This window comes from Falco punctatus (genome assembly GCF_963210335.1).
Source record: "Falco punctatus genome assembly, chromosome: Z".
NCBI classification, from domain to species: Eukaryota; Metazoa; Chordata; class Aves; order Falconiformes; family Falconidae; genus Falco; species Falco punctatus.
The window spans coordinates 73,354,214-73,379,101 of NC_137586.1; the positions used below are offsets into that span (position 1 = coordinate 73,354,214).

At 42.5% G+C, this 24,888-nt stretch overlaps 1 protein-coding gene and 2 long non-coding RNA genes across 6 annotated transcripts in view; 2 read left to right on the forward strand and 1 right to left on the reverse strand.

Annotated features, from left to right (window-relative positions):
- LPAR1 (lysophosphatidic acid receptor 1) overlaps nucleotides 1-24,888 on the forward strand; it is a 95,755-nt gene that overhangs the window by 65,086 nt on the left and 5,781 nt on the right. The window lies entirely within an intron of this gene.
- On the reverse strand, nucleotides 8,382-10,849 carry LOC308056850. The gene is made up of 2 exons (XR_013925000.1): nucleotides 10,727-10,849; nucleotides 8,382-10,692 (listed from the first exon to the last, which is right to left on the reverse strand). It is a non-coding gene; the product is annotated as an uncharacterized lncRNA (long non-coding RNA).
- Nucleotides 11,764-12,308, forward strand: LOC308056843. Its single transcript, XR_013924992.1, has 2 exons — nucleotides 11,764-11,890; nucleotides 11,923-12,308. It is a non-coding gene; the product is annotated as an uncharacterized lncRNA (long non-coding RNA).

A 24,888-nucleotide genomic window follows, 5' to 3' on the forward strand; every position in this document is an offset into this window, starting at 1 on the left:
AGCTGGTAAGAGGAACTTTTGGGGAAGCCAGGGTTTACTTCTAAGCCCTGTGACTGGAAGAAGACAACTTCCTTCTCCATGAAGAGTCCTGCTGGCATGGAGAGAGCTGAGCTCCCCAGCAGCATTTTGCCTGCGATGACTAAGAATGAGGATGTCATCTTAACTTGGAGATGTCCTTCCACCAGGCAGCAGTGGCCCCATTTGCAGAAGAGCAGGATCCAGTTGGGTTTCTTTTGCCTGGACATTATTACATTTTTATTAGAGAGCTGGGCTGGGCAGTGACAACAGGCTGGAGTTCAGATGACAGTAGCACATTTTCTCTGCTGCATCTCTGGAAGCGAGGGAGTGAAGTTATAAATATTGAGTTACCCTGTGGCCAGCATTGGGGACTCGTTCAGAGTCATCAACCCTGCCTGACCTCTACATCACAGTAATGTTGCTTGTGTATTGATTTAGTTCTGACAGAAAAACAGGGCAATAAATTCTGAAACTGGCACTGGCAATACAAGCCTGAGCATCAATGAGTTTCTGTTCTAGCACACAGGGTGCAGTTATGTGCAGTCCCAGTGTTTTTAGATAAGTAAATTTTAAAAGTGCATAAACTGTGAATTTAACACTCAGTCAACTAAACCAGGAAATCGTGGCTGATGACTGTAGTCTATATGGAGTGCTCCTCATAGAGGAGGACTAATTGTAGTATTAGTTCTTACTATCATTATATGGAGAGTGTAGGTTTATAAGTGCTTTCAGAGCTGCAGTGTAGCAGCAATACTTTCAAGCTGTTAAAATTATTCTCTACGTATGGTTTGGGGGTTTTTATGGCATAGCTTATCATATAGGATTTTTGATGGGTTTTGATATCTTTCTTTTCATGGAAGTCCTTAGGAGTAGGTGTGATTTCTTCTCAGAAGCTTCCGTGGAGGAAAATAACATGTACAGTTTGGGGTGGGGGTGGCTTCTAGGGCTTGCTGTTACTACTTAAAATATTTTTGGCGTATTTTTCCCATGCGTCTTAACAACGTTTTGGCATTGACTTAAAAAACAGCTTACATTCAGCTTACAAGTAGGTGAAACAGAACGGAAGGCTTCATATTATCGCTTATATTTGTTAGAAGGTTTCTTTGTGAAATCTTCAGATTTAATAACAAAAAATAGAATTTTCCTGATGTCTATTTATCCATAACAAGTGGACTAATATTTTTATGTTCATATGTGTAAATATCCATATTCTTATTTTCGTGATAAATATAGCTTGATTACTCTATTAGACATATCTAGCTCTGTTTTATAAAACAAAGAAAAATTTTCACGAAGAACTGTTAAAATTAAGTTAGAATCTAAGCTATAATCTATGTGTAGTTATGCAATGCTTGGAGTGTGTCTTAAATTTAAGACCTTTTGGACTTGCATAGGATGTTTTGTGTTTGCTTCATTTTTTTAATGCTTCTAGTAAAAGTAATACTGGCTACGTTCTCTGACACTTAACCTGTCTGTCTAAATCTCACTGCTCCCCAATCATTTTTATTGTCACTTACAGTCCTGTAAATGAATTCCAGTTAATCTTTTTGAATTTTGTCTGGTAGCCCCAAACCAAACCTGTTCCCAGTACTGCTTGGCTGGTGAGGATATTGAACAGAAAAAGAATAAGGAAGCACAGTATTTGAAAATTACAGTGTGGTCAGTTTGTTTGTGTGATAAACTTCGTAAGTAGCTTTCTTTTTCAAAACCAGCCTGTGCAAGCTCTCCTTGCTAAAGCAGAAGTTACTGGTGCCTTGGATCCAGACAGCTCTTCCTCTGAACCCAGAGCATGGTCGGGTGTGTTGGGAGTCTCATTCTAACAGTTTTGCTTAAATTTCTTCACTGACCCTTCCAATTAAATTTGCTGCATTCCCAGCTAAAGCTTATATGTCCCTGGTAACTGTCTTTTCTCTGAAGTATTCCAAGTATCCCTGTGTAATTCATTGCTTCACCCTTGGGGAAACCATTTGGAAGTTTCCCCCTTCTTTCCCCCTTCAGTTAAGAATAAGTATTATTTATTTTCACTTGGGTTCCTTTGAAACTGTGCTTTGAGGAACTTCCATCATTTCCCAAGGCAGGAATGTGGTTTTATTTTATTTCACTTTTGAAGGGGGAAAATCCCTCTAGTAAATCCATTCCTTTACATACAATGGAAATGAGGTCTTGTTTAATAAAAGTCTTTCTCCTGACTTCAGTATAATTTATTACCTTTTCAGGGAAGAAATAAATTTAAAGGGTGAAGGAAAGCTCTCTGCCTTCTTCCAAGAATGGCCAGAGAGGGATAAACCTTGAGTAGTTCTCTTTGTACTCACGTTCAACTTCTGATTAAAAAAAAATAAAAAAATAATTCTAATTGCTTGCATAGGTTGTCTCATTTCCAAAAGGCTTCTAAAACTTAATTGTAATGGCAAAAGTTAGGTACTCTTTACAACAAGGCCAAGCAAATTGATTTTTATTTTTTTCATGAATAATAGGACTTTGAAATCACACCCTTATTCCAAGCAGTAGAATCCAACCTTTTCTGTTGGATCCAGGTGAAATAACAAACTGCTGGCTAAAGAAAGAAATTCACTTAGTGAAAATCTGCCCTAAACCAAATAAATTAGTATCATAGCTCACTCTGCTGCTTGACTCCACTTAGCCATGCTACGTCCACAAGTGAGTACTTACCAACCTGGGATCCTCCAAAACAGCAGAGGTGGGGATGTGCTGTGGGACATCTCTGCTAAACCAGAGCTCTCGGTAAAATCTGAGAAAAGCTGAAGGCCCAGGGTAGAAATTGTTACTGAGGAAAAAACTGGAAAATCAGCATCTGCAGGAAGGCTTACATGTAAAATGTCATGACATTATCTGCTTATCCTGGGCTTTTTGAGCTGAATTTTTTGCAACAAAGGATGGAAATCCATCTTTTAGAAGAGGCAACAATAAGGCTTTTGCAGAATGCCTGCTTGCAAGATAACTTTTTGTCCGTTAGAAAGCATGCAATTGCATGGGGAGTTTGGTTCTAAATGTTTTGCTTAATTTCTTCGCTAACTCTCTGGGTTAAATTTCTTGCATCCTCAGCTAAAATTGATACGTCCTTGGTAACTGTTAAAGTATTTGCAGCCTGGAAGATCTTGGGTGATGTCCATGTCCAGCCACCCTTTTTTGTTTTTATCTCTGAGATACAGTTTATCCTTGCCGTGTTTCAGTGAAAACGGCTCAAACCAGACCTTGGCTTGAGAAACTATGTGAACAAAAATGCCAGCTGTTAACTTGTCGCATTGCAAAACGGCATTCAATGAGTCGTTGAACAATCATTTGTTTCCACCAGTGGAAAACATTGAAAACAAGAGATTGTTTTGTGGGAGAGAAGAAGTGGTGCTCTTTCTTGTGCATTGCTTCATTGCACATGAGCAGCGTGAGTAAGTATTCTGGGTTGTCTGTTTTTTGGGGTAATCTGTGAATACACAAGAATATGATTTTAAACCCCAAATTACTTTTTCCTTTATAGTTTCAATGAAACTCTGGCTCTTAACATCAAAACACAAAGCTTTTGTCAGTGGAAAAGCTTGCTGAGACATCTGAGGTACAGCCGCTAGTCAGCGGGTGGGAAATGGTCAGCACTGAGCGATAGCTTTCAGACAACAGCTTTTGTGCCTCCCTCCTTCTAACATGAAAATTGTTGTCAAGGAAAAGGCTTAGTTTCTGCATTTTTTCAATAAATGTATTTTGAACCTGAACGTGAAAGAAAAAATTGATTCTGAGCTCTTCTGGTTCTGGCTTGATTAGCAGAACAGCTTCTTATTTTCCTGTTTCACTCAGCTGGGGATGCAGTCACTGAGCTCACAGATGGACTGCTTTTTATTTTTTTTTTCTTTCACACAAAGGTCTTTTCTGCTTTTTTCTGGTTTTTTTTTCCAGCTCTTCCATGAGTAAGTATCTGTTACACACTTACACATTTTACATCGTCCTTTAAAGCTGAAAGCAACAACAGCAACAGAAAATCCTCATGCTTTCTGCAGTTCTCATTCAGCAAGCCTTCATGCCACCCCTCCACTTTGCTCAGCCTAGAAAAGTCACTGAAGTTCATTCTCTCCTTGTATCCACATAAAGAAACACTGACACTATGTTCAAGTGTGCTTCTTGCGTATGTGGCAGGTCCACTGGTGGACACATCTCCTTTCCCATCAGTGCCTGGAAAGCAGGTAAAAGGACTCAGAGCTTGTATGGAAGGTCATGAGAGTTCAGAAGCTATGACATTATTTGTTAAGTCTGAAGCGCTTCCTGTTTTATTTCTTTGCGTTGGAGTAAGAGCTATCTGCTTGGGTCTTCTGCTTTAATAAATTACATAGTATCTAAGTATGAGTTGGCTAATATAACCACAGATAAATACAAGGACAGTTAAGATTTTTGAACCATCTTCCTTCATGAAAGAAGTCGTTGGCCCCCGAAGAAGAGGGAGGGAATTTAGCTCTTACAAGCAGGAGAAGCTGCCAGGCTCCTGCATTTATCTTCTTTACACGGAAATTGTTTTCTCTGACTCTGGACTCACTGCTTTCCTTGTTCTCCTAAAAGAGGCTTTGGAGCTGTTTCCCATCTTCTGATATTGATGTAACCTCAGAAAGAACTTGTTCAGACACATGGCATTGATAATTCTTGTCTTCCTTTGTTTGAAGTTGCTTTTAAGTGCCCGCTTTTTACTTTTGTACAAGGAGAAATGTAGAGGTGAATTTTCCAAGCAGAAGCTGTGTATATAAGAGTTAAGAAAAAAAGCCTGTGTAAATCGATTGTGTTTTTGTAGGATGGTTGCCGTTTTCTTCCATTAAACAAGCTAAAATTGAAAACTGTAGTTCATAAAAGGAAATCTAGAGTAAGTCTTCAAATATATCTTAAATGTGTTTAGATACGTAACTGGATTTCCTTCATGATATGTTGGGGGTTTTTTAAGTTGGTTACCTTAATGAATTATCAAAATAAACACATTTAATGACATTTTCTACCATAACAGCATCTGCTTATGTAAGAGAAAAGGGTGCAGTGGAAGCTCTGTTTACTTTTCCCAGGTTGTAGTGGTTGTACTAACGCCCCAAAACAGGCTGAGGTACTGCACCAGGGACCCAGCATCACTTGCAGGTCTCCTGTGCAACATGCTGCCCTCCACAGCCCGCCTGCTTCCGTGCCAATGCTATTGCATGTGCATTTTGGTTAGCTCCCATGAAGTGGGAGGAAAAGTTTCTATGAAATTACTAAAAAAAAAAAAAAAAAGTTTCATTTCAAACCTTGAACATATGAGGAACAGGCTGTTTTTTTATTTTTCTCTTCAGCTGGTGAGCAGAGCAAGGAGTGAAGAGTCTGGTGAATAACAGTATTAAAAAGTCAGTAATGTTGTGCCTATTAATCAGCAGCTGGTGCTACAAGATCTGCTTTTCATGTAGGTGGGTTACAACTAAAAAAATCACTAGCATAGCCATGAGTTCGGCTATGTACTTTAAGCAATGATGTTTCTACCTTCAGGTTACAACTGTTTAAGGGGGAAATATATTTCTTTCAATACATAGAAAAAAAATGTCAACTTTAAGTGATGTGTGAAACAGCCCCTTGCTCTCAGTTAGTTGGCAAAGGGGCTAGAAAGAGTCACTTAACTCCAGGCTGGGAAAAGCCTCATGGATGGAGAAAGGCAGAGGCTGAAGGAGAAAACTTATGTCTTCTCTGCAAATAGAAATGCATATCAACTCCCATCTGTTTGTACCACGCTGTAGAAAGCAGTGTGGGAATGATGTGTGGGTTCTCCTAAGCTCTGCTTGAAGAGGTCAAAACAGAAATTTGCAATAGAAGATTGTTTGTCTTGAGCTGGCAGACCTGCAAAGCACGTCTGCTAATGCCTGATGTTCAAAGTCACATCAGCAGGGCACAGCATGTTCTGGTTCCTCCTCTGGAGGCAAATAGTCAAATGGATTTCACTGCTGACCAGTTCCTTTTCCAGGAGATCCCTTGCCTTTGCCATGCATGTGCCCAGGCAAAATAAACTGTAAGGTTTGCATGGAAGCCAAATAATATGAAGAGGACTGCCTTTCCACCCTGTAAAATGTAGTGGATTTTTAGATTACCATGGGTGATTTCTGAAGTGATGTCAACACAGAAAGATACCTGGCTCTTCAATATCTAAATCAAAAAGCGTTTGCTCTGTCTGGATTTCCTACTGGTGTTATGCAGTCTCGCCTCCACAGCAACGCTCTCATTTACATGCTGCTGCACACAAAAGCAACTGCTGTGTTTCTTTGAGTTCTCATCACCTTCTGAGCTTTCCAAACACATATTAACAGTGTGCAACTTTGTAACTTTGCTCTTTCTGCTCCTTGGATATGGTAGAGTGCATCTGAGGGGACCACGGGCTATTCTTCTACCTTAAGGCAAGAGGTAAAGGTGGTATCTTGTGGTCCTGCTGACATCCCCAAGTGTTTCAGTCTCATCCTCCATCTGAGACTGAGAAATTTCTGTCATTTTTTCTGCCTTTGAAGGAGATGGAGAGGGCATGGTCTACATTTTAGATGGGTCACAGTTAAGCCTCCGGGTTTTGTATCTGTTGCTTTGCTTCTAGTGTATGATTTGTCAGCTGTATATTGAGAGGTTTTATGTAACTTCAGAATAACAAAAGGCTTGCTTGGTCAGTTACTGTTCTGCTATAGGCTCTCAGGCATGTGCCATTTGAAAGGCACACTCTCCATGTGGTGACTGCACTAGACACAATTGAAATGTTTAAAGTTAATCGCAGTTGCAGGTGCGAGTGTTGGTCATTGGGTCTTCAACCTGACTTGCCACAAATCACCTGAAACATAGGTTGTACTGCTAAAAGCCACACAGATGCTGGTGGGTTACTGAAAGGGTGTCGCATCTTAATGTGCAGGGTGGGTGTCGTGGGGTGGTGCACAAGCTCTAAATCAGGGGTCCTCAAACTGTTTAACCAGGGGCCGGCGCGGATGCAGTGGCAGGCAGCTGTCTGCGGCTGCTTGGTTTCCCCCCCAGCCCCCAGCGGGGGGGGCGGGGGGGGTCTGTAAATACCGGGGGGCAGATTGAGGACTCTGGGGGGCTGTATCCAGCCCGCGGGCCATAGTTTGAGGACCCCTGATCTAAAGGTTTGGAAAAAAAAAATAAAAATCTGTAAGATTGACAGTAACAGGAAGGAAAGACTTACATTCAGGCAAGATGAATAGGTAAATTGGTAGATTTTTAATTTGTGTTGTATTTTGTTTAAGAGGTTGACTACTGATATGGTTAATCTGAAGCTTGTAGTTGCATGATGATTACTTTTTTTTCCCTTTATTTTTTTAATTTTTTTCCTGTATGCTGTGGCATTTAGGAAACTGAAGAATCATTTCCCAATTAAGTGTGCGGACTAAAATTCCTGTTCTGAAGCTGATGAGTCAATAATTTATATTAGAGAAAAGGAGGTAACTGTCACTGTTAGATGAGAGTGGAAGAGATGCGGTACCTCGGTTGCTGAAGCTGATCCACTGGGTACATCATGAAATACAGAAGGAACTGGCATTTCTAATAATGCTTGGCATGGGTTTTGGAACTTTTATGAGTTCTTCATGAAGATTTATTAATTTATTTCAACAATACATCTTTTGGAAGTACCTTTTGTAGTATACACCAGTGGAATGTATTAATTGTTCCTTAAAGAGACCACATTTTTTGTTATTATGATTTCAATATAAGTGATTGCTAATACAATATAAAGAAATGGGAAATGAAGAAAATTGGCTTTTCTGTTCCTCTGCTTTTGTTCTGGTGCCAGAATATAGGGTGGTCTGCAGGATTTAGCTATGAAAACATTAAGATCTGGGGGTTCCTTCCTTTTTCTTTCTCAGGCACACTAAGGGCTTAATGAGATCACTTGAAAAAGCCTACCAGCCCCAGGTGAGGACAGAAGATAAAGAGACTCCCCGAGAGAGCTGTTAATCCAGCAGCTGGTTTCAGTCACTTCTCCATAGGTTTCAGTCAGCGGCTTCTGCCCTCACCATTCCCATCCCCAGGGAGGGTGCTTGAGTCTGCCCCACAGGGATGGGAGGTACACAGAAAGGCCACCTGCAAAAACTCCCTTGCCTGCTCAGCCCCCTTGGCATCACTCTTTATGTCCCTGTTCTGCATTTTTACATTTTGCAACCCGATTCCCAGAAAGCCTTTTCCCTAGGTGGAAGCAATGTTGTGAGACGTATGTGTAGGGGTTCTGGATGCCGAGGCATCATCACTTGCTGCTTGCTTGCTGCCTGATGCTCAGCCTCGTGGATGGGCTGTGCCTCCCAGTTGCGTTTTGGATTTGCTTTCCTTCAACAAGGAGGGAGTAATATCAAAGTGTGTTACGTCCTTCCTATTGTTAAAAAAAAAAAAAAAAGGAAGGGAAAAACAAAAAGTAAAAAGAATGCTTGTTGGTTAGTAGACTTATACATCTTCTGTAGACCATGAGGATTAAAAATGGTCCTTTACTGAGGATAGTCAGGATCCAATCCTTGGCTGTTTAGCCAGTCTTCTGCATGAAATGAGTTCCGCTGAGTTCTTTCCAGCAGAAAACCTTGGCTTGGTTCAGTCTAGAGGGAGGAGGGGTCAATTTAAATAACCCAACAAAGAAAACTAATTAACTGGAAATAATTAATGTAGCATTCTTTCGATGAACACTTCAGCTTTCAGTCTGTTAATCTGTCAAATACCCATGTGCTGCTGTGGGAGGTGTTAAAGAGTGGAAGTTTTTCAGATATGCAGCACTGGCCCCAGTTGCCCCACCAAGTAAGCATAAGAGTTGTTTATAAAGCCATATGCACTCAAAAAATGTGACCTTTTAAGCACATTCCAGACAACACACTAGTGATTGATGCGGCTTCCTGTGAGATTTTCCCTTTTATTTATATTTCTTTAATTCTTCACCTGCCCTCCTGCTGTTCCCATCTCTCCACTCCCTTTTGTTATTTATAACTTTATTTCTGTAGCCTTGCCCCATTCAGCTGGCAGGCAAGAACAGCACCTCTGGGAGCCAGCCCAGCCACCAGGATGGTACACAGGAGCATGAGCTGTGGGAGGATGTTGTGGGGCCATGGCAGCCTGGATCACCCTGTCCCACAGCACTGGTAGCCCCATCTCAGGTGCCTCTGAGCTGCACTGGGCTACCAGGCTGTCCTGCCTTGTGGCACGGTGGAGAAAAATGGTTCCAGGCCTATTTCTAGAAAACAAAGTATAGATACCTTACAGGAAACCATTGTCATAGGTGTAAATATCCAGTGTGTAGAGATTTACTACTCTAAGAAGAGAAGATATTTTCCCTGAGTTTTTGCAACGAGGCTGTGAAATGGAAGAAGCATTTGATGCATTTTTTCACCCTGCCAGTGACAATACTTCGTTTTTTTCGGTGTACATTAAAAAAAAATTGAAGCGTATGTTATTAGCGACATGCATTGAAGATTTAACCTCTTACACTTCTTTTATGGATATGGACGTTGATTTTACAGGCATGCATGGTTTAATTAACAGGGAGCTCTTAATTCACTACACTTTTGACAAATTATCTAATTTTTTTGTCTAGTTTTTTGAATGTTTCAGGTGGGATTTTTTTGGTTTGGTGAAATTGCCTGTTTCATACCCTGCAGCCCATCTGCAAGTTGCTTACATTCCCAAGAAATTCTGAATCATCTAGAAACTTGGAGTTGCTAAGAATTAAAAACAAATAAATAAGTAAAGATACCCCATTAATTTTGGATATGAAACTTAAAGGTTGTGGTTTTTTTCCTTGGAAAGTTTAGGAAATAGTACAATTAAATATTCATCATTGAGCCCCCTTGTTGATTTATCTCTGACTGAGAGACAACTACCTCAGCGGGAGGAGTATCGAGTACCTACCTTGCAGAGCTGGCTTGGCAGGCATTTGCTCCCCAGGGAGCAGAGCACCAGGGTGCAACAGAGCCTGCTGCCCTTGGCCACTGCTGGCACAGGCTATTTTACTGTTGCTGCTGAGATCTGGGGGGGCTTTTTTGGTCCAGCAGAGCCCACAGAAACTGAGCAGGAGTGGGGCATGCCCTCCTGCACGGCAGCGGTTTGTAGTGTAGGGATACATTTTTTTCCAGGCTTCCCCAAATTCTGCTTGTTCTAGGAAGACTATATACCCCTCCTTAGTGCTCTGGGAAACTTGACACCAAAAAGGTACTTTAAAAAAAAAAAATATTTAAACCTAGTTGTCACATACTTCCAGTTCCTAAGCTAAGGACCTGACAGAGCATCAGTAATTGAAAAAGTAGATTGCACAGAGATAACAACCAGTCAAGGCTTGATCAGAAATTTGTGCCTGCTTGAGTATTTCCCTTTGGGAGGGATGTTCAGCCACCAGCTTAGCAGTTTTCCAGGATACAGTGCATATGACAGTGCCTCAAATTTCTAACACCTCCTCCATTTAAAATAAGCAGAAAGAGCTGGACCCAGAGCTGGGTGAAGCACTAGCTCTGCATTTGGCTGTGTTAACACCAGGATTTCACCAAAAAAGTTGCTGAAATCTTAGCAGGAACTTGAACCAGATTTTAAAACCTGACCTAGACCTTAAAAAATGATGAAATTTATTTAAATTCATGGCTGTGATCCTCCATAAGCTTTGTACGTTATGCACTTTGCTTTAAAACGATGCGCTTTTCTCCCAAAACTTTTAAGAGTGTTCTCCTGCATCCACAGGCTAACTATCATGAGTTACCCTTGATTTGTACAGTAGAGGGAATCTTGCAAAGTGTGAGCTATGGGATGTCTCCATTGCGTATTGCATTGTGGAGTGCCGATCTCCTCCAAAATAATAAAAATTACTAAAGAAAATGTTATACTTGCTAGAGATTTTATTAGAGAAGCTTTGACCCCCATCTTTTCATTTGAAGTTTAAGTTCACTGCCTCTTTTTGTTGCAGTTGCTTTCAAACAGGAAAGAGAAAAGTCTGTTGGGTGGAGCAATTTCATTGAGCATCTCTTCAGATGTATGTAAGAAAGAAACCACAACAAACAAAAAAAGTCAGCCCAAGCAGAAGGCTTCTGATACTGTTTTAAAGAGTTAAGGGGTTTTATTGTTAAGAAAGTAGTCTTAGCACAGTGCGTAGAAAAGGTACTAGTGTCCTGACATAATTGCCTGTAAAGCTGCACATATGCAATTTTGCAGACAGCGTTTTGCAATAGTGTGATATGATGGATTTCTCTGTGTGCTGAAATCTGCGATAATAAGAGATGTATGTTGCCACATCTTGAAACCATCTCCTCCACTTCCATGACATGGGCTGACCACTATCAAAAGAAAAAAAAAAAAAAAAAAAAAAAAAAAAAGTCCACATGCTTGGAAGCTTGGAAGTATATTTTCTTTGTCTAAATACCTCTATCTTTCATGCCCCAGGAAAATAAAACACAAAGTGCTTGGAAAAGACAGGCACATTGCCAGCATTTTAAAGAGCTGTGAGAGAAGAGTTGCTAGACTAGCAATAGGTTTGGAAACTTCCTGAACCAGCATGAGAGATACCAGTAACAGAAACATCTGGAAATATTTAATTATTTGTTAGCTCACTTCACGTATGAACTGTTTATTCATTTAGGTGATATTAGATTATTTTCATCATTTGAGATTAAAGGGCATATACGCATACTGCAATTTGTGCCCTTGGTGTGAGGTTTTTCCAGGGGATCCTTCATTTCTGCGAGCACCACTACCCCCTTTGTGGCAGTGTCAGCTCTGGCTCCAGGACTTGCTTAGAGCTGATGAGCTCTCAAGAGCTGGTAAATGTTCCTTTGGTCTGCATGTGATGCATTGGCAGGAACTGCCTCCAGTTGTGTCCTTTCCCAGAATTATACAGATGCTTGAGAAAAAAAACCAAAAACTGGCACAAGTGGTGGGCCTGCACTTTTTGTGATGGCACAGGTGGTGGGTCTGCACAATTTGAGATGAACCCTCAAATTCTAGTCATAGCAGTTGTCTCTGGATGCCAACAAATGGCTGGGGTAGAGAGTTTGTGTTGGGGCTTGGGAGTGCCTCCAGCGAGTGAGGGTTTTGGCTCACTGGCCATGCCGTGATGCCAGGGAGCACTATAGAGGGTGGTCATGACTCTCCCTGGGGGACCACTGTGAACTGTTTGGCCTTTTTCTCTGAGGAAGCCAAAAAGTGGAGGCTGCTCTGGCTCCTTCTCCTGGTCCTTCCAGCAAGGACTCCCAAAGAGTCCCATCACTTCCCTTGGCATGGAGGTGTGCCAGTATTTTTGTTATCACCACTCCTCAAAACAAACAAAAAAACAAAAACAAAAAAAAGAATTAGCTGTTCTTGAAGCCAGGCAACACAAACACAATGCCACAATGGCATTAAATAATTTCTAAAACTGTGGTAACAACATGCTTTTGAAAAGCCAGGCAGCGGTAAATGAGCCAGAGAGACATCAGTACTGTTCCGTAATTCACACTCTTTTCCTTCTCCCTGCTTAGTGTGTTGCAAGTTGCTTTAAGTATGAATGTTCCCCGAAAAATCACCTAAGAATTGTGGCAAGAAAGGATTTCATCAGCAAGTTTGTGCTCTCAGCTATTCAGCACAGGAAGGAGACAGCTCATGCTCTTGTGATTCTGGCTTGATGGGACAACTTTCGTAGTGTCACAAAATTCAGAAAGCACAGCTAGGGAGAAGGATGGAGGGGTAGCAGGTCATATGGCCCTCTTCTGCTGTTAACAACTTTTGGGGTTGCCGCTTCTCATCTTTTTTACACGTCTCGATGGAACATTTCTGGGGAAAAGATTAAGTTTTAAATTGTATCTGTCAATGTCTACACCTGTCTGTTGCAGCAATATGCAGCACTCTCACAGGCATTGGCATACTTCCTCCGCCTTTCCCTTTCCTTGCGCCCATTGTACTGTATGTAGTTATCTCAGTATCAAAAAGCCTTCGGACAGTGTGTACTGCATTTTGTGAACAAACTCATTTTGTTGTTTTTGATGTGTTTGCCTTTGCCTGCGCCCTGCACCATCTACTGCGAATGAATGAATTTTCCACTCAAAATGCTTGCATTGAAGTAACGTTCCAGCTCAGACCTGCTGCTAGCAGCAGTATTTGACAACCACAACTGAACCCTAAGAAATGTCTGCAGTTCAACCCTCTCCCATCAACCCTGAACTCCTGCCCAAAGTAACTCTGATGAATCATTATTCTGTGATGAAGAATAAGGAGGAGATGAGGAACTTCCAGGCTGTAGATCAGGTGCAGACACCATTTTTTGAGCCTTTTTTTTTTTTCCTTTTGTGACTGTAAGGTATAGCCAATAGTATAGTAACTGTACTACTTTATTATATTATATTCTTATATAACAAATCATATTATCATGTATCGCATAATGATTATTATAATTATATTATTAAACTCTATATTATATATAATTTTTATATTATAGATATTTTATTCTAAATTAAATATAAATATATTATTAAATATATAATTGAATGTATTATTATGCAGTAGCATAGAAAGCATCGATGCCAGAGGACAGTCACAGTGATAAGCAACAGTGGCAGGGTTTGATCTCGAAGGATCCCTGGCCAGTTTGGAGGGGGAAAAAAAGAGCCAGCACTGTCTGTGAAAGAGTGACACTGTTTATGGCTTGCTAGGGAAAATCCCTCCTGGTTTTGGGGAGGGTAAGAGGGGAACAGTGTCCAGCAGTGCTGCTGCCACCTCCCTGTTCTCACCCATTCCCCTCCCCAGTCACGCACAGCTTGGGTTTTGCAAAACCCCCATGGTCAGGCACTGGTTCGGGCTTCTCCGGCGGTGGGTCAGGCGTGAGGAGCGCACACTCTGCAGGTAAGCCATGTCAGTAAGGGAGGAGGGCGGCTGAGTCACAACCAGGAAGGACATCTTGTGCACCAGCACACAGAGCTCACCGACCCAGGTGGCTCCGAAGGGATCCCGACACCGCAGGCTCTGCAAAGCACTCAGTCGGTTTCAGACCTGAGGTCAGCCAAAAGCTGATGAAATGAACAAGGAGCAAAGACTCTGTCCTGCCCAGACCACGTTACCTGTCATGCGCCCATAGCCGTGTTCAGCCTCATTGCATACACCAAGACTGCATCCTTAAAAGTATTACAGCTGGTGAAATGTGCTTCCAGCCTTCTCTGATAAATGCTGTTTAAGGCAGAGTAGTGAACAATAAATATAAATAGTGAGTGTTTTCAGAAAAATACATGCTGGAAGTACTATGGAATCATCAAACTTGCAGTAGGTTGGTCTGGAAAACCTTCCTGGTCATTATCCCATTCCCAGCCTTGTATTCTCACACAAAGATAGCGCATTAATGAATGCGGTTACCATATTAGGGTTCAGATGGCAGGACAGCAGATAGAGCACTGGTGCCAGTAAAAACACTTCTGGTGTCACCAGGTGACTAAGGAAGCTGATTGCTCATTAATTTTGAGGAGGAACAAGTGCACTCATCTTTTGTCACTTGTCTCTCCAAGAAGGTATCAGAGACAGAAAATCTGTGCTGTTCTCCTCCTCTCGGTTTGCAGAACAGCTAGCAAGAACCCAGCAGATCTGAAGCTTGTTGTGTTGCTTGGTTTGGCTTTTTGTTATTTGAGCCACAGCTGTGATCAATCCCGAGGCTACAAAGCCTGCCTATTAAAGACAAGCAGCTGGAGGCATGAGCTTTTCCTACATCACTGAAATGGCATCGCTGCTTTGCTGCATTCATCCCTAATTTTGCTAGCCTGGCTTCGCTTATGGCCACTGCTCTGAGCTCTGCAGAAAAATGGTGAGAAGCCAGCAACTATCACCAGGAGCTTTAAATGAAGTCCAGCAAAGGCTGATCTGAGTTTGTATCAGGGCTTCTCCTTTATGTGCCCCCCAACACACTGCTGCTGTGTTGGGAGTTTCCCTCAATATTCCTTCTTTGTTAAGATATTTTAAAAGAAAATGAGGTTAGGTATGATTTGCTTCCTTCAGTCTGTTGCTAAATTGTTGGGGTTTATTCTTTTTTGAAGAAAAAAAAAAAAAAAAAAGCTTTGCATTTCATTTAAAGCAGCAGAGGTACTTCTTAGAACCAGTTACTTTGCTGAATAGGATTTTGCAACCAATCTGCTTACAATGTACTAATTGCCCTTTCTGCCTTTTTTTTTAATCCAAAAATTCCTCAGTGGAGGGCCTTTTGCCTCAAAGGTCTCAGTTTATCTCATGCAGCTTCCCATTTGCTTTAGGTGCAAGCCCACAAACAACTGCTACAAAAACAACTGCAGAAATCTTGTGAATTCATCTATTGGTGTGTCTGTCCCAAAATAATCTAACTTCAACTCCTGTGAGCAGTGCTGAATGAAACAATCTGAATGATCATGCAAGCACGATTTTGAGTGTGTCCTGGAGAAGGAGTGTTCAATGTAGTGCTTTGATTAGTTCACACTGCAATAAAACGTATTTCCTGTGTCCCCAGGTTTCACCTCCTGGACACATGCTGGTACCATTGAGCAATGCCAGTGAGCAGAACCTGTCTCCTTGGTGCTGTAGGGTTTTTTTTTTAACATGGAGCAATTCAGAAGCTGGCAGCAGTGATCTGAGGAGGTGTATCTTTAATCAGCATGGCCCTGTCTCATCCCTTTTGCTAGCCCATCAATTTACTGCCTTCTCAGCCCCATAGCTGAGCTGCAGACCTGTGCAAGATGCTGAAGGTAATCCAGCTGGAAACTGCCTTTATGATTTGGTAGCAGTCTTGGTCCTTCAGCTCTTCTTTCATTGGGGAACTACAGCTGATGTTATGCTAGTTAGGTTTTCTATTTTGCAACCTGTATCCATGGTTGCAACCCAGCATTGTTTAAAACAGAAAGATGCACTACAGTAGATGGCTTAGACATACTAAGACCTTCTTTTAAGGGTTGATAAACTTGCAGAAAGTTCTTGTGGTTTTCCACAGAGAGTATGGAGGAGCCTTTGTTTTTCTTTTGGAGTCCTGCTTTCAGTCCAGCTGTACCATTTGCAACTGTTTGTTTTTACAACTGCTTCTGGAAGTCAGTGGAGCTATGATTTCTTTGATGGCTGGCTCCCTGCTTGTATGCCGTCCCCTTTCTTTGAGCAGACATCCCAAACCTGCATCTAGAACCTATTCTCACTGACGAATCAGAGCAGCATGCCGTGCAGATGTGGCCAGTGGGCACAGCATATGGGATCAATCAGTGGGGATTAGACAGATCTAAGGGTCATCAGAGCGTGGATAAAAAATGAGGCTTGCTTTTTGGATGCCACTGCTTTATCATTCTCTGCATGCAGTCTCAGGCTTTCCAAGTGCGAAGCAAACGCTTTCAACAGGTATCTTCTGCTTCTGGCAGCCATTGGTGTGGCCTGCATTGTACTTAGCTGATGTGCTGCATCTGATGGAGCTGTTGTTAGTGGTTATTTTAAAAAGTACTGTCCTGCCACGTATAATGGTGAGGTGGATTATTACCAAATCCACTCGGTTTGCATCTCAGATAAATGTCTTGTATTTTGAAAATACTAGATGGTGTCATTTACAACTGCCAAAGATTTTACATTGAATAGTCTTTAAATCCCTTATCCCCTGAGGACTGAAGTCCCTGGCAAGCAGAGAGTGCTAAAAGGGAAGAATTTTCAAGATCTTGCCCTGCCGAAGCAGCACGCTCCCCGGCATGTCTGTGGGGGAGCACAGCCATGAGCTCTGCCCTGGCAGCAGCTTGCCTTCTCTGTGTCTTCCTAAGGGATGAGGTGGTTTCACCCTTTAGTCTGGAGACAGGTAACCTTAGAAAAGAGAGGCCAAGAGTTCGGTGGGAACAGAGCTTTTTCCGTGCCCAGCAGGAGAAGACCCAGGACAAAGCCGAGCTGGGGTCCAGGCATGCTAGAGAGAAAGCAGCAGTGTTGACACCTCTTCCTTCCTCACTTGGTAGATAAGGGCAGGATTTAAATGACCTTTGTCTGGCACTTCTTGTGGGCACCCCTGAAAGAAATGGAGGTGGCTGGGAATCAGCCCAGTTTTGGTGTTGAAAGTAGTTTAGTATTCTGCTGCAATAAAATTGCTCTTTCATGAGTAGGTGGGAGTAAGTGAGCTGAAAGAGAAGACCGCTTTTTTTTTTTTTTTTTTTTTTTTCCCTTCGTCGTTATTGTTCCTTTTTATCATAGCCAAAATCTACAGTCTTTTATGGGGACACCGGAGCAGACTGTGTGCCAGAGGTCGAAGGAGTCACATCCTCAGAAACATGCAGATTGAGCAACCTTCAAAATAGTGTGATAGTGCTTCTTTTTGTGGTTTCAGAGGCTATTTATATAGAAATCTTTAAGCCACAGTGACGCAGGATGTGGTGCTAACACAGTAGCTGAAAGGCAAGCGCTATTCTTGGACACTTCTAGGTGCCATACTTTGTATAGCAGGGGTTAAATATAGCACAGGACAGCAGACTGCCAAAGGTAGAGTGCTGCTCCTGAAAACCAACTGAAACACTAGCTTAGTTCAGTATGCTGAATCAAACTCACATCTCAGATAAATATGTGGAGTCTGTGAAAACTCAGTCGTGGTGAGAGGATATGTCACTCACCTAACCCAGAAGCAGTTTTAACGGCTAACCCTTTAGGTGGATCAGACTGGGGTTCCCTCACTAGTAGTGATGGAGGTGTCTAATGCATTCTGAATTTTTCCCTTGCTTTGTCCTGACCTAATGATGTGGAACTGCGCAAAGCATCTCTCCCCAAATAGCTGTGTTCCCAGGATTTTCCACAACTGTGTACTGGTGAGAGAGGGGGGTTAGCTGCATACACACTCTTTTTTTCCCGCAGTAATGCGTTGTTTGGCAGTGTGATTCTTGAAGCTGAGTTGAAATAAAGGCTAAACTTTATCAGTGCTGTCTTCTGTGTTTGCCTGAAGACTTTAAATCAATATAGATTCTGTAATGCTAAATACAAAGGAAAACACAGAAAAGCTGCCACTGGAATCCAGACATCTACCATCAGCAATGAAACATTTCCAGACTTGTTTCGCTGTATTTCCCATTTTAAGTATGAGAAATACTTTCATTACCACAGTAAAATTATATGCTGCAGGACAGTAAACACCCTTCTGACAGGGAAAAAAGTACCTGCTGTACCCAACTGCATTGCTCCTTTCTGCCTGATATGAAAGAGAATCCAGATTTTGAATATGAAAGAAAAGCCAGAGGCTGGCTTCAATGTAGTTGATAAAATACTAATCTTCCATTCTCGCCTAAGACTTAAGTTACACTATGATGGCATCTTGTTCCAGATGTTCCAAGGGAATTCAGAAGTATCTGTGAGAACCAAGAGGTAGCTGCATCCCTTTAAATCATGTCTCATCTTCCTCTAGAAATATAGACCACAAGCTGCATTTTCTACCCAAGCTGTCAGCCTCATTGAGACAGGTTTAAACAAGTACATATGGAATTAAGTGCTAAAACCTGGAATTTACCCTTCTGATAAGCTGTCAGAATTTACTTACCAGAAGAAAAATTTGGGTGGTTCGTTTTACTTAGTGCTTCTCTAGTGAAGTGTTATGCCATATCTGTCTGCTATCCCTCTGTTTTATCATTGCTATTTGTAGACACCTTACTGGTAGTCTGATAACCTGAGTAATATCTGTATGACCTAGATGCTGCTTCAGTGCAGAGGTGTGCAGGTGACTTACGGTAGTGCTGCAGTTTGTGTACAGCCTGTCCAACACTGCTGCTGCTTTAAGGCAGTCTTTTCATCTACTCAGATGAGGAGTAGGTCTTTTTGAGGAGGAGGCTATCCTAACATATCCAAAAGACAGACTGATTTTCCAGAAGGTTTATTCTGGAGTGACATCCCTTTAACCCAGAGGGGTTTTCCCCTGTTGTCCACTGTACCCCGGAGCTTGTGTGCTTCATTTTGCCAGAGGAGCACTGCCACCGGTGGATTCTGATTCTTTAAACTGTTTTGTGTAACTGGTCTTGATGCAGTTCCTTCAAGGGGTGTCTACCACAGCTTAACCAGCTAGCTATAATCAGATAAATTTTCGTATGTCTATGCAAAAATAAAAGCACACACAGTTTTATTGTGGTTGAGGTAGAGCTGGAATATAACAGTCATTTTAAGTATCTCTACCTCTTTGTAACCCTTTCTCCTGTTCATAGTCTGGTACTCGCATGGGAGAAACAAATTTCATTGCTATTAAGGAAGCAGATAGAGGCTAATATTTTTCTTCTAATATTATTAGTTTCATCTTATGTAAGAATCAAAGCAGTCCTTTACATACTAAATTGCATCCACCCATGCTTCATTTGGAAACTTGTGTTGCAACTGGAGCTTATCCAAACATATTATCAGTAACACTTAATGCCCTTAACAACAAAAGAAAATACAATTAAACAATCTCTTGTGCCAGAGTTGTTTGAAATCTGCTAAACAAACTGTATTGTTTGAGTGTAGCATTGTGACTGTCCATGGGAAAGCACCAGAGCACCGCAGGCGGTGCACGGATTTCCAGAGGAAAAGCGGGCAAGACAGGGTTTTTTTCATCATGGCTGTGAATGATTTTTCTGTGATTGAAAACTGCAGGTACTAGAGAGGTGGGGAAACACCCAAGTCCCAGGCGCGCTAAATATACCTTGCGGAGACGGGCAGAACAGTCCCTAGTTTGTGAGCCCTGCCTGCAGGGTGCCAGCCGTCCCGCTCCCGCCTCAGATGACCTCTTGTGGCCAGCCATCGTGCTTGCCTAGGCCTGTTTGTCTACACACCTTCGCATCGCCGCCAGACCTGGCCACCTCCGGCTACCCCGCATCCAGGACCTGAAGGCCTCACCAGACTCCTAGGACAGGGTCTTCTTGCTGTTCAGGCATGGGTCTGGCACCCACCTGGCACCCCCAGTTATGACCCTGCGCCATCAGAGCCCACAAAGAGGATCCTGGCTGAGTTTGGGCTAGGGGATGCAGGTAGGTTGCCAGAAATGGACTGAAAGGCAGTTTCTTGCTTCTAATTCTCCCCAGACATCGGTTGCCTGCTTTTCTTTGTCCTGTGTCGCAGTGACCAGGAGCCTCAGGAGCCTCTTATCAGATGGGCTTTTGTGTTCCTTTTCCAGCCAAGCTACTGCCACTGATTTGGGACTGTAGGAGTGTTTGTGTCCACAACAGAGAATAAAGGCTCATCTAGAACGGCTGAAAGCTGAAAAAGACATTAAAATTTCCTCCATATGTCAGGTTTTTGGCAACAGCAAAACTCCACAGGGACTACTGTTTGTCTTTACACAGAGATAAATACTCAGATTGCTTTGGCAACAGCCAGGCTTTTATTCAGAGATTAGCTTCACATATCTTTATGAATTTAGAAATCAGTTGGAATCCTGACCATTGGTGTTTAATGACTTCCTGTTTTTGTCTAAAATGCTTTTTATAGATAAAAGGCTTCATTTCTTCTTTTGCAGGGAGTGGTGAGGGGACCACTGTCTCTCTCCTGCCGTCACTAGATCAGTGGTGAATTCTGTTTTCCTTTAACACTTTTTGATTTGAGGGATTCAAATGCACGTGGATAAATTGCCACGGGCCAAAGCTTTTGCTTTCTTTTTGGAAAGTGGTTTGCACGTGCTGCCTTTGCGATGTGTTCTTTAAACCACAACAAGCATAAGTTTGAGAGGTGAAGGTATTCAAACGCCTTTGGTTTGCAGGTGTCAGTTGAAAAACAGTCCTGGTCTCCTCCATTTGCATTAGCACTTGATCTCTCCTTCAGACGTGTCAGTCAACAAATACTGGGGAGGCGCTGGATCAGCTGGCCAGAGACCAGCGAACTCATTTTGCAGGACTGTGAGCAGCAGGCAGAGAATGACACCAGGCAAGTGTTAACCTGGGCTAGGATTTAATGAGCACCCATGAAATAAACAGATCAGTTCTGACTGCTTGCTTCTGCTCACGTCTCATTTTCTCTTCAGTTTGTTTTGTTTTGTTATCAGTTCTCTCCAGGCTTTTCTGTCTGTTGCTGTTTCAAACTTCAAAAGCTTCAGATACTACAGAGATAACACAACAGCTTGGAGACCTATGTGGTATCTGAAACATCCGCAGCTGGTGCCAGGCTCTATGGAAAGGCCACTCAGGGTCCAGGTGGAAAGACACCCAGCAGATAGGACCTTCAGAAGAAGAGGCAGGAGGCCAAGTGTCAGCGTACCCTGCTTCCCACACTTGGCAGCAAGCACTCAGGCGTGGCGAGCTCAAAGTGCTGCAGGGAGCAAGCTCACGAGGACTCCCACAGCTGCCATTGGCAAGTCCTCCTGAGAGAAACCTGCTCTTCGTTACCCTGGTCTGGGCTCGCAAACCAAAACACAAAGAGAAGACCGAAGGTGTCAGCCACCGTGAGAAACGGGGAGGTGCAATGGCTGTAGATGCAGTCGTACTGACCACAAGCTTTTTCCACCTGAGCATCCCCATGCTGAGAGGCGGCAGGCATGCGGCTGGTGCTACCAGCACATTTTGTTGGCTGTCGGTTGTTGTCAGCACCCAGTGAAATGCTGCAGTGAGTCAGGGGTGTCTTCAGCTGGCCCTGTGTGCAGCAGGTGTAGATGCAGAAGTGTGTTTGATTTAAAAGGAAGACTTTGACCTGAAGATTTCACCAAGGAATTTGTAAGATCAGTGTTTCAATGATAAATTGTCAAGAGCAGTGTGGTGATGTGAAATGTGAAATGATGTGAGCACTGGAAGAGAACAGGGAGAGCAGAGGCCAGCCTGTAGCAAAGGAGTCTGTATGCCAGCAGGAGTATCAGTTGTGGTCAAGGATGTATGTCCATTTAAGAAGAGGTTTTTTACTTTATTTTCTCTGAAAAGAAAGAAGGTGAGGAACATTAAAGAGATTGAAAGACAGGTGAAATACTAAATATTAAAGCCCAGAATGAGGTGATGTTAACATACACTGAAACTTAACTTGTAGACAAGGCTTGCCGCTCCTCCCAGCCCAGCTAGAGCACAGGCAGAGCCCCAAGAAAGCATTCATGTAAAGTTATCAGCTTGTTTTAAACCAGATGAATGGTTTGAGAGGGAAGCAGAAAGGATCCTCAGACAGGGGGTGATTTGTTGACAAAGGTGGCCACCCCTTAAACACTGAGTAAATTCTGTGCACAGGAGTTCAAAAGTGAAGACATGTTAGAAGCAAGCACTGTATTCCTGCTGGGAAGGGGAAATAGGTTTTGGATCAAGGCAAGATTTCTGTGTTCTACATGATCCACCCATTATTTTGTGCAAAGCCTGACCAAACTTGCAAGCTCAGACAGGATTCAGGAAGAAACCGGAATGTGCTGGTGCATATAGCTGTAGAGAAGGTAGGAAGTCAGAGAATGGATGCAGTACTAGCAGAAACAGATTATTTAAAAATCCCTGTCCAAACCATGGATGCAGTATACTGAAAAATCTGGCAAACCTGTCAACTTCTCATGTGGAGTTCAGGTCCTTGGAAAAGCTGATGTCTGGGTTTTATCTATAACCTGCACATCCAGAGCTATTCAGCTCATGGAAGACTAAAACAGGGGTCTCCAGGGATGGGTATGTATAGTGTTGTGAAAGAGAAGCTGATAGCTCATACCACCCAGCTCCTCCCATATGCCACATAGTTGTGTATTTTCTCATATTTGCTTGGGTCATCTTGCTCCAAATCATCTTATGAGATGTATATTCAAGATACCATTGCATGAATATGCATGTAGATGTTCTTTAGTGTTGTTTTGTTTCTCATCTCCTGTTTTACACTGCTGGAGGTATCCACCTTTCCTTTCATACACAGTTCCACCAGAGAAATGTTTGGCTTGAAACCCAAAGGGGGCCATCACATCCAAGTCTCCCAGACACATGTCAGAGAAAGCAGCATTCTGCCCTCAATCAAAAATGGCAGGAGTGTGCTGCTAATCTCTCACTAATTCAAAATTCACACAGCTTCCTTAAACACAGACACCTTAAATAAATGAAGGGGTTTTGATAGCACCCTTTCCAACAAGACCATTCTTGCTGGCCTGCTGCATGCTGCCCTCCTCCTTTTTCAAGGATTGTCTTTCACTAGCATCTTCCACTAGTCTTTTGGAGTCTGTGGATGGAGAGAAAAGCCTTGTATATCTGAGGTTCTGCAGAATTTGCCAAATTCAGCATAGGATTATTTTACATTTGTTAATCTGGTCCGTATGTGGTAGCCGCTTTTTATTTTTTCACATAAAAATTCCATGGGTGGAAGCACACCTTACCCCAATATAGACTATTTTCAGCAGAAACTACAAAACCCAGCAACAACTGTGTTTTCATCCACCTAGAACTATAAGCAATATTGTAGAAATATTGTGGCAAAATTGGGGAAAATTATGTCAGACTAGAATTAGAAGAACAACTCATATACTCTGTATGTTTACAGTGTGATAAATTATCTTCATGGATCTTTTGCATATATAATTATTCAGCATTCATTTTAGATTTCATTCTTTAATATTTGTATCTGGGGAAAACAATAAGTAACTATAAATAAGCACTGTTTCATGCAGTACTTATGTCTATTCATGCTATGCACAAGACAGTATGCAGTGTGATAAGGAGGGATGTTGATACAGCTTACAGATGGCTAGGGCATGAAGAAGTGCAGTTGTGTTGTGGCTGATGAGCTTGCTCCTCAGCTAACACAGCAAGTGGATTTCCCTGCTGAGGGTGGGATTGTATCAGGGCATGGAAGTTGCCAGGCATTTCTGTAGGTCTTTTTGGCTATAGTTTTGTTAAAAAAAAACCAAATCATCTCCCCATAGCATTGCTTTCAGCCTGCAGAATGTGCAGCAAGACCCTTCTCCCTGTGGGTAACTGGCAGTGATGCTTGATGTCCTTTCCTCTGTAGGTCACCATCAACCCAGTGGAAGAGATGGTGTAGCCAGCTGTCACAAGTGCCCCTGACAACAGGAAGGGATTTGGAGAGGACAGTGCGTGGGCAAGAGTGGCAGAACATAAATGTCCCTGCAGTTCAGCTGGAGTGGGTCTTTTCTGTCTTTGATATGGTAGTGCCTTACCCGGTTTCTGTAATCTTTACAAAACTGCAAACACAAGTGAGATCTTTATTCCCCCTTCTCCTCTCTCACTCCAAGAGGGCCTTTCTATAGTTTTTCACCTCCATATGGACTTCTTCTTGCAAGGGATTTGCAGGGTGGGTGTAAGGCTGTACCAGAAAACAGCAAAGTCAGGGTCAACATCAAGATGGGTAGAAAAGGACACACAAAAGGGACATAATATGGTTAAGCAGGAGAAAAGGGGTGTTTCAGAATAGGTGTGCATTGACAAGAGCCACATCCCACTGGAGCCTCCCAGGGACAGCAGTGTGTGACTTGGCAGGAGCAGAAACACTTTTTTGCTGTTGTGAGTTAGAGGAAAAGAAACATTCATAGAATAAACACAGATTTAGGCTGTCGGGGGGGGGGGGGGGGGGGGGGGGGAAGGGAACGTTGCTGCTTACAAAATGATTCACCTGCTAACATGAGAAGTTTCATGAAGTTTCGTGAGTAGCCATCCAGTCTGGTATCCTAGTAATGAGTGACTAGTTCATCAGTGCTTATTCTCATGTAGCTTGTTTCTTTTCTGCTGCTGGGTTTTGGAGTTTTCTCTTTTATTTTTCTACTCGCTTATTTTTGTGTCATCTATCATGGTTGGTTTCATATGCCTACTGCCCACAACAGTTTTTACTGTCTTGCAATCAAATCTTGCTGTGAGGCCATGCCATGCTTACCCAGGAGTTCCCAAGCATCCGACTACTATGGAAATGCAATTTGCTCTGGTGCACCAGGTTCAGGGAGATATGATGAAGTCATATTGTGGTGATTGGAAAGCCCTCGGTGGACTTCTGTCACAGCACAGCAAGACAGGGTATGCATGAGGAGCTGGAGTTTCAGCCATGGATGAAAGT